Here is a 9,718-nt window from a genome sequence, read left to right on the forward strand (position 1 = left end):
CAGCAATTTGTAGGTGTCGCCACCGGCGCCAACATTGTGTGAATGTTCTGAAAAGCTAACCATTTGCATATCACAGCATATTCTTCCTGTCGGTTAAATTTCGCGTCTGTAGCACGTCATCTTCGTGGTGTAGCAATTTTAATCGCCAGCAGTGTACTAAAATGCAACACAGGCAGGCTTACGAAAACGAAAGAATCAGTTAAAAAATACATAAATCAAATTAGAATAACTAAACAACGCAGTTAGAAAGAGTTATCTATGGAAATTAACAATGTTGTTGTTGTTGTGGTCTTCTGTCCTGAGACTGGTTTGATGCAGCTCTCCATGCTGTTGCAGAGAAAACATTTTGGGAATACGAGAGAGGACTGAAAATGCGATAGTTATGAACAAATCATCGGCGTCCTACTGATCGATTTCGGCCACCAAGAACAACCGCAAGCTGCTTCTTCTCTGGTGCTGCTCTAGTCCGTGGGTGGCTGAGGACAGTTTACTTGCTAGCTCGACAGACATTTTTAGTATTCAGTCAAGAACTCGATTTCGACACTATTACGTCCGATCGTCTCCTGTGTTTTGCCATCACTGCTGTCATCAACGAGTCCATGACTGATTTTACAGTAACTTCTGGCGTGTCATCGCTGTGCATCGCCGTACCTTACCTGGGACCGGGCCAACTGCTCGAGGTCGGGCAGCTGGGCCTCGCTTGCTGGCAGCGACCGGGTGTTCGTGCTGCCGGCCTTATTCCCGCAACCCTTGCTGCTGTCGCTTCCTGGCTTTCCCATAATAATTCAGCGGTCACTTGTAATACCCAACTGAAGACAATAAGCAAAGCAAATAACACTTCTGTGGTGTGTTATACACGTAGAGAACTACCGCATTGCACTCGAGCACCATCACTATTATTAAAATCCCGAAAGTCCAAGGAAGCGTGGGAGGACCGGTTTTGTTCTCTACATACATAAATGATCTGATCGACAAGGTGAGAGGCAATCTGTGACTGTTTGCAGATGAAATTGTGTATACGGAAAGTATCGGTATTGATTATGGTGGAAGAATACTGGATGACTTGGAATCTCTATCTGTTGTGATGATAGGCAGCTTGCTCGAGTTGTAGAAGAATGTAAGTTAATGGTGATGGGTAGAAAAAAATCCTGTAATGTTCTAATAGAGTATTAGAAGCATGCTGCTTGAAACATTCACTGTGGTTAAATATATAGGCATAAAGTTGCAAAGCGATATGAAGTGGAACGAGCGTGTAAGGACGAAAGTAAGGAAGGCGAATGGTGGACATTGGGACTTCTGTACATTAGTAGAATTGTAAGAAAATTATTTGGTCGTCTATAAAGCAGATAGCATACAGGACACTGGTACAACATTCCTGAGTACTGCTCGAGTATTTGGGATCCCCACAAGGGCTGATTAAAGGGCGACATTGCAGCAACTTGGAAGTGCACTGTTTGTTACCGGTGGGTTTGGTCAGTATCAGGCGCGAGTATAATGGAGATGCTTCGTGAACTTAAATGGAAATACCCGGAGGAAAGAAGACGTTCTTTTCGGGGAAAACTATTTATGAAATTTAGAGGACAGTTATGTAAAGTTGATAGATGAACGTTACTACTGCCGCCAACGTACATTTCTCGTATGGAACATGCAGAAAAGGAAAATTAGGACTCGCACGCAGGCATAACACGGTCACTTTTACCTTGCCCCATTTGCAAGTGGAATAGGAAAGGAAATGTCTAGTAGCACAAGATATCCTCCACCAAACACCATATGGTGTGTTGCGGCGTATGTATGTCGATGCATATGCAGAATTAAATGTAACTTTTTACCGGTACACATTTAAGTAACTTGGATCACATCAGATTTCCACCCTTTGAGAATGAAGGAGCATGATGGAGTATGATGTGCAATCATCACCCTCAGAAACCAGAGTACTAGGCGCGTCATATTGTACGTGCACTGATAATACTCGTATATAGGGAAAAGAAGCGATAAACATTTAAAACTGGTTCTATACAAGTTTCCTTAACATGATGTGAGAAAAGTACAAGGAGAAAAATAGAAACTGGAATATGTTAGTTCACTAAGAAATCGCGACTTATAACAAAACAATGACCAACAGCCTCTTATAGGATGAAGTGGGAGACGGCGTCGAATGAATGGAAGAACTAATGAAACCCCTTAGTCGTAGTGATTTGAAGTTACGATGAACGTCTTTCTTGTGGCAACACGCGCCATTTTACTGCTGTTATTTTTTCTATCTCGTAGCTCTCCATGAGGTGTTCAGTGCGTTCTCACAGTACAACGGCTCTCTGAACTGTGAATAATGTTTTACCAACAGAAGACATGACAACGGTATGGAAAGGGAAAAAAAACTCCAGATTGGAAGTTAATTGGTCTGTCAAAGAGTAAAATGAAAATAACAGAGAGATGTTGACAGGAGTACAGAGATGTTGATCACTGCTAGACAGTACGTAGACCAAACAAACGTCAAACAGTGGCAATTGCTTTTATTTACCTTCTAACTGTTGCACTCAGCCCTGATGACATGATGGGAAGAATAGTAAATATACCAACTGCCTCACATCCCGATACCCATAAACAGGCATTGTAACTCAAAGTAGGAATAAAGCAGACAGGTAATTAAAGAGCGTTAATGACTACTGACAGGCCTAATCACGGTAATAGTGCGGCATTACAAATCACCACGATAGAATGAAAAATGAATTATACTACTGACACATAAATACGAAAGTATTCAGCTAAGGGCGGATGGCAGCTATTCCCAAATGGAAAAAGAGCCTGTCATGTAGGAGTGATTGGACTGACAAGGAGGAGTAGGATAAAGTTGATGGGAAGGAATGATGTAAGGGTTTCTGATAGCAAGTCAAAATTGTGTAGTAAGGAGAGTACTTCTGGAAATCAATTCACATGAAGAGGACAATAAAAAAACCCTCCGGTAAGAGACATGGCATTGACTTAAATGAAAATTATGTAGTACCCCCATTTCGCTAACATGTGTTGCAGTAAAGAAAGTCTTTTTCAACAGGCTCAGGCGAACAATTTGGATTCTATATTTTTTTAAGTAAGCAATTGTTTCGCATATTTCATTCAAATGTGCAAATCTAAATACTATGTAACCTTTTATTTTTCGCCTAGTATCGTTTATTAACAACTGCGATATTTTATTGAATTTAAATGACGAGTAACTGAATTCAAATGTGTCGCAATCCCCTTGAGGATGGCCCACGTAAGGAAGTCGCAACACTACAGAAACACACGACATTAGTGAGGGTTAGTGATATTATATTGAGTATCACCTGTTACGGAAGAATGATATACTCCCAAATCACAATACGAATATGGTAATTTTTGTATGGATAAATACCAGTGCAGAAGAGTGGTGAAAGACTGCTGCCAAATGTATGCGCGAAAATGATACTTTTTCAGTAATATTAGGACTGTTTTAAAAGGACCACAAATGATTTTAAACACTGGTTTATTACATTAACTATGTTAGAATTCTCATTAATCCATTGTTTTCTATGTTCAGAGAATCTCGTCGATGTCTGACAGACTGCTTCATAGTGAAAAACTCTCCAGTTTATCAAACGAAATTTACGAACGATAAGAATTATACCTAATGCAACATAAGAGGCACATTCGACTAATGTAATTGTTGGTAGAAATTTCCTATTCCTTTCAGTGTCATGTTCTTCAAGATAGTGTGTCAGCCCAGAAAGATGCGCTGGCTACTTTTTTAGGGACGCATTGTGGCACGCATTGTTGCTATAATTCAGACTATTTACTACATTATTCAAGATATCCTATCAGAAAGGTTGTTAAATGGGAAGTACTCAGTATACCATCGACTTCCTTGCGGAGTCACAGGTTTCCTGGAGCTAATGTGAAATGGGAACTAGACGTAAAATTTCCCAACCACTAAGCTTACTCATCGTTACACAACCATAATATTAAAAAATTAAAAGTAGTCGAATTCAGTTTTACTGGCCTCGAGATAACTATCAGTTTTTCTCTGTATCAGTAGAATAGTTAGACCTTTCCGTAAACTGAATAAATACACGTTCTGAAATACACACTGCGACACCGAATTAAAGGATCATTTTTCCGAAACAGTATAATTATTTCCCATTGCGACGTATAAGTCTAAAATCTGGCTGAATGGTGCCTACAAAATTCCTCTGCAATGATACAAAATCGGCATCGTTTCAAACAGCAAGATGTCGATAAATGAGGAAAAATGCAGAGCTGAGGAGTTCCTGTGAGGTAAAAGCGTTCTAAAGCCAAGATAAACAGCCGGTTAGAACAGACTGCGACCGATTATTCTGTCATCCTAAGGTCTATAGTAGGTGAAACAGATCGCTCCTTTTGTCTTCTCAAACTGTGAATGTTCAATCATTCCTGTGAGATGTCTGGTGCGTCAATGATATCACATTGGAACCAGATTTGACCAAAATTCTGCCAAAAGCCATTGTGGCCGTGCCTCTCAGAGGCCTTTTCGTGTCGATTCTAACAGGCAGTGTATCTGAAACGTTATTATCGGCCACACATAAGAAAACTGCGTGATTTGAACGCTGGGCGTCACGGCTCTATCGTCCATCGCGGAGGCGTCAGAAAAAAGAATTTTAAAAAATGAAAAGGTGTGGATAAGAGTGAATGTGACGACATTCCGATCATGTGACACGTTCACGATGACGTTTGGGGGAACTGTGGTGAGATCTGCGCCTATGTGACATCATTAACCATCTCTGAATCTCGCAAGAAAATTTGAGACGTGGCCCCTTTCTTTTCTGGCATGTGCCGACACCTTGCTGTTTGAAGCATCTCCGAGACTAAGGGTGACGTCGGAGGGCGCTATGCTTTTGCACCATTACAGAGAAAGGCTGTAGGCACCTTTGAGCCAGCTTTCAAACTCATACGTCGCATTGGAAAATAATTACGAGGTTTAGAAAAAGTAATCCTCCAATTGCATTGGGCATTGTATTTCCTTCTAGTATCAAACAGGGCAGCAATGCGTCCGATTGTTTTCTTATCTTCTATCTGCAGAAAGCTGTTACTCACCGCTGAAATAGGAACTGCTACCCAGGACACTATAAAGTTGACTCGTGTTGTGACATTACTTAGATTTCTACCCGCTCCACGTGAAATCTTCCCGTCTCCTCTATACCTCTTTTCTTTATGATAACCTTCCCTTTTACAATAACCTATGTAATCTTCCCTTAGGATTTCTATCTCTTGCTTAATAATACATGAAATCTTCCCTTTGAAATTTATTCTCTTTCTCAATCTTCGCATACAAATTTAATTGCTGCTTTTTAAAAGTGATTTTCGGATTATTTTGACGAAACATAGAATGTGTCGTTGTCGTGTGGCCCTCAGTCGTTATCTGCAATAACCCAAAACTCCTTACCTTTTTTACTGTTACTGGATCGCTATCTGACTGTTACATCGAACTGCGACTATCCTCTATTAACTTCTGGTGGGCTGTCATAATAAGTGGCTGTATTTATTACCAAAGCTTGCGTTATTCTTTATTAGCAAAGCTGACGTTATTCTTTAATTAATTTGACTGAAGTTACGTTATTCATAGTTACACTTTTTCTTGACAACAATAAAATTTTTGCAAAGTTTTATGTTGATGGTTTTGGGATGGATTATAATCAGTAATGCAACATTGCTGGCAAAAATTCATTATATTCTGAATACCCTTAAGATATTTACTGTTGGTAATGACATGGTTTTACAAACGTTCAAATGAGACTTCCTTTTTACAATAATCTTACAACTAGCATTGCGCAAACATACCTTCAGTAGTCTTGAATTTCGCAAAGAAAATAATTCAATAATATTAGTTCCTCTTACGATAATAGTTAGTTGATGTCTCTGTACATCCGTTTATAATCTCTTGTAAATCATAGCTGGTGGCTGGCAGGCACACTACTCCTCTCAGCCTCTCGCTTCAGACCTGCTACCAACTCGCTTCACATCTCGCTTACTACTGACATCCTACGAACGCTAAAGTGCAGTCTCTCCTGCCAACAATGCTTTCTGGTGCAGACAATCCCTGCTACCATTACAAAATGTATCAATGCGCGGTCTTTCCCGCTCTTTTCTTAAAATGTATCCATACGCGGTCTCTGCCGCACTTTTTAAAATTGTATCAATTTGCGGTCTCTCTTGCCAACAATACTTTGGTGCAGACGTTCCCTGCTACCACAATTATTTCCAACATGACAAATATTAATTATTCCTACTTAATCCTATTAATAAAATATAAACATCTTTCATAAATTGTGGTTTGACAATAGACAATAGAAATATACACGTCTTTCACACGTCATGATGTGTTCAGGCCGTAAGTGACTCGTTTGTAATGTAACCAGATCTTGAAGCTGTTTTGTACGTGGGAGTTCGATTCTTTAAAGAATCGAGCGTTTTATGATATCTCTGGACAACTTGCAGCTGAACTCCCAGAAAGACGGACTGTGTGTGTTGCCTGGGCGTGTGTACTGGGCTGCGAGGCGGGACGAGTAGCGGCGCCTGACGGACGGAGCGTGCGCCGCGGGCTGCCGCGCTGCCCCTGTCACGAGAGGCGCTGTGTGTGACAGGGCGTGAAATGTGCGCCGCGCGCGCTACACCGACAGCCGCAACTCCGGCTACAGCGCCCTGGACTGCTGCCAGCCGCCAGCCACGGCCGCAATATAAGAAGCAGCTCTGGGGCCGCGGAATGCCGGGTAGGACGGGGCCGTCTCTTCCGCGCGTCGTGTCGACCTGCAGCGTGGAACCAACATTTTCTTTACCACCACCTACGGCGATAAAACGAAAACACGTAACAGAATTAAAGCTTTTAGCAACCTGTTGTGACGACCATCAGTGCGCGGTACTACATGCACTCGGCACATTGCTTCATATTACCACAGATACCCTGTACTTGTTCCCATTTGAACTGGAAATGCAGGACGTGTGAGGGGCCCATTTTTATTCTGCCGCACCAAAGAAGAAGATTCAATTGCATTAATTATTTCTTCAAACCACGACATGTTTCGGGATTTTAAGATCTCATCTTCAGGTGTATGAAGTTATGGTATTTGGTAACAGAAAATATGCGGTCGGGCCAGTCAGCGCAACAGTTCTAATCACTTCATGTTGACGGAAACGATTCGCCAACATGCAATGACTGGAACTCTTGCACTCTGTGGCCCCCTGCGCGTTTTATATTCTATCACATACAGCACTTTGATAGACCTGAAGATGAGATTTTAAAACACCAATACTAGTCAAAAAATGTTCAAATGTGTGTGAAATCTTATGGGACTTAACTGCAAAGGTCATCAGTCCTTAAGCTTACACACTACTTAACCTAAATTATCCTAAGGACAAACACACACACCCATGCCAGAGGGAGGACTCGAACATCCGCCGGGACCAGCCGCACAGTCCATGACTGCGGCGCCTTAAACCGCTTGGCTAATCCTGCGCGGCAATGAATTACAGAACGGATTTTCGACGAAGCGATGTGGTGTAAAGGGCTCTAAGCAAAGAATCCTCAGTGGGGGTCTCTTTAAATCTACACTAACTCTTTACTGTGACATGGGATTTAACAGATATGGAATCAAATTAATCAATGACGATGTCGTTATTCTGTAAATAACATTGTAGTTTACAAGGATTAGTAGATATTATACATAATCTCACCTCAATTAATGTGCAAGAGCTCATTAATTAAATTTTCCTTGGGGGAGGGAAGTGGAATAGGGTAGTCCACGCAGATATGTTACCTAGATTGCTCTGCCTACTAACTAAGGAGACCCAGGTTGAAGTCCCGGCCATGGCACAAATTTTAATTCTTTACGTCAGCTTTCATCGTTACTGTAGATAAAATTGAGACTCAACCGTCTGAAGAAAATTTAATTATATCAGATCAATAGATCACCTATGCGTGAGGTACTAGCAGGATTTCCCCATAATGTCAAAAGCTGGCGTGCTATTCCAATACTGGAGAGCTTTGGCAACAAGTGATTATTTAACGAGGGGGAAACAGGCTGAAAACATGAACTGATGTTTGTGTTAGGCAGGGCGTTGGACTACAGTAGTCAGTGCAGCTTAGGTAACTATATTGCTATGCTGTTGTAATGGCTGGCACATCTGCCTAGGAAGCAAAGTGACCTGGATTCAAGTCGTGGCCATGGCACAAATTTTAATTCATTTCCTTAGCTTCCATGCTTATTGTAGTTCCCATGAACAGTCATCGTCATGAATTGGCAAGGTTCGGAAACAAGTAAGGATCTCAGGTAGTATATGCTGTGATGAAATGTTTAGAGATGTGTGAAGTTGTGCGTTAGGTAAGCAGTGAGTGCCCAGTGATGAACTGACAGTGAATGAAGATAATGTTACAATTGGGGTTGAATGACTGTTCTGGAGACCACGACTTCTATCCGAACGCAATAATCGTTACGCTTGTGTGTCCAGGGCTTGCAGATGCCGCAGTTTATTCTTACTTTGAGCTGCAACAACTGCTGTCGAACTTTAGTACTCGAGGTGACCCTCTGTCATTGCCTATCATGTGTGTGTGCTTTGCTGACCTCGGCGCCCAAGATCTGAACGTTAGTCTGTTTTACTCTTCATCTGCTTTAGCAAGCATCTCTGTTCCATGTACCGTGACCGAATTTCCTCTCATCTGTGTCCTCTGACTGAGTCCACTATTCCACCCGTCCACACCTTTTCACGCCATTTCAAACTCTGCCCTATCTCCCGATTTGCCACCTACATTGGCCAATAGTATAACAGTATAAGTTTAGAAGTTCAGTCTTACTCTCTCCATCGCCTCTATATTCCAGTCCACACCTTTATCGTGTTTCTCTGCTCAAAAAGTGGAACATAAGAAAGATGTCATAACCCGTCCACCAAAGACAAGGAGTATCCTCCCCACCCGTGGGTTTTCGACACAATAGGAATAAATCTAAACTAAACTCCGTCGGAAGAGGCCTTGTGCGACCCAACGGTACCGACCGGCCACCGTGTCATCCTCAGCCAACAGGCATCACTGGATGCGGATATGGAGGCATGTGGTCAGCACACCGCTCTCCCGGCCGTATGTTAGTTTAAGAGACCGGAGCCGCTACTTCTCAATCAAGTAGCTCCTCAGTTTGCCTCAGAAGGATTGAGAGCACCCCGCTTGCCAACGGCGCTCGGCAGACCGGATGGTCACCCATCCAAGTGCTATCCCAACCCGACAGCGCTTAACTTCGGTGATCGGACGGGAACCGGTGTTAGCACTGCGGCAAGGTTGTTGGCACAGTAGGATGGTTGGTTTAAAAAGGGGGGAAAGGACGCACAATAGGAATACTAAAGGGAAAACCGGTTCTGTTCTTTTAGCATCGCCTGGGAGAGTCACTCAAACCATTATAACAGCACAGCTTTCGCTGCTTTTTGGCCAGCTTTTTAAGACATTATCTCCCACCATAACCTATACTTCTGTACACCAGAAAGAAGTTTTTCCGAACACTCTTATGCCATCAGCGTGTTTTTCCTCGTCCACCTGCTGACTGTCTATGTTGCGTGCGAGCTGGTATGGTTGAAACATTAGGGAGTTCGTATTTTTACAACTTTGGCCCCTTCTGAACGCATTGTTCCATGTTTGGAAGTCCAGGTGTCTGGCAGCAGGCCATCCACTTGCACAAATCCCGACGTGCCGTTT

General features: G+C 42.4%; 1 pseudogene; it reads right to left on the reverse strand.

Annotated features, from left to right (window-relative positions):
- Positions 1 to 9,197: 9,197 nt before the first annotated feature.
- LOC124797058 lies at positions 9,198 to 9,315 on the reverse strand (annotated as a pseudogene).
- Between the last annotated feature and the right edge of the window lie 403 nt (positions 9,316 to 9,718).

This window comes from Schistocerca piceifrons, chromosome 4 (assembly GCF_021461385.2).
Source record: "Schistocerca piceifrons isolate TAMUIC-IGC-003096 chromosome 4, iqSchPice1.1, whole genome shotgun sequence".
Taxonomy (NCBI): domain Eukaryota; kingdom Metazoa; phylum Arthropoda; class Insecta; order Orthoptera; family Acrididae; genus Schistocerca; species Schistocerca piceifrons.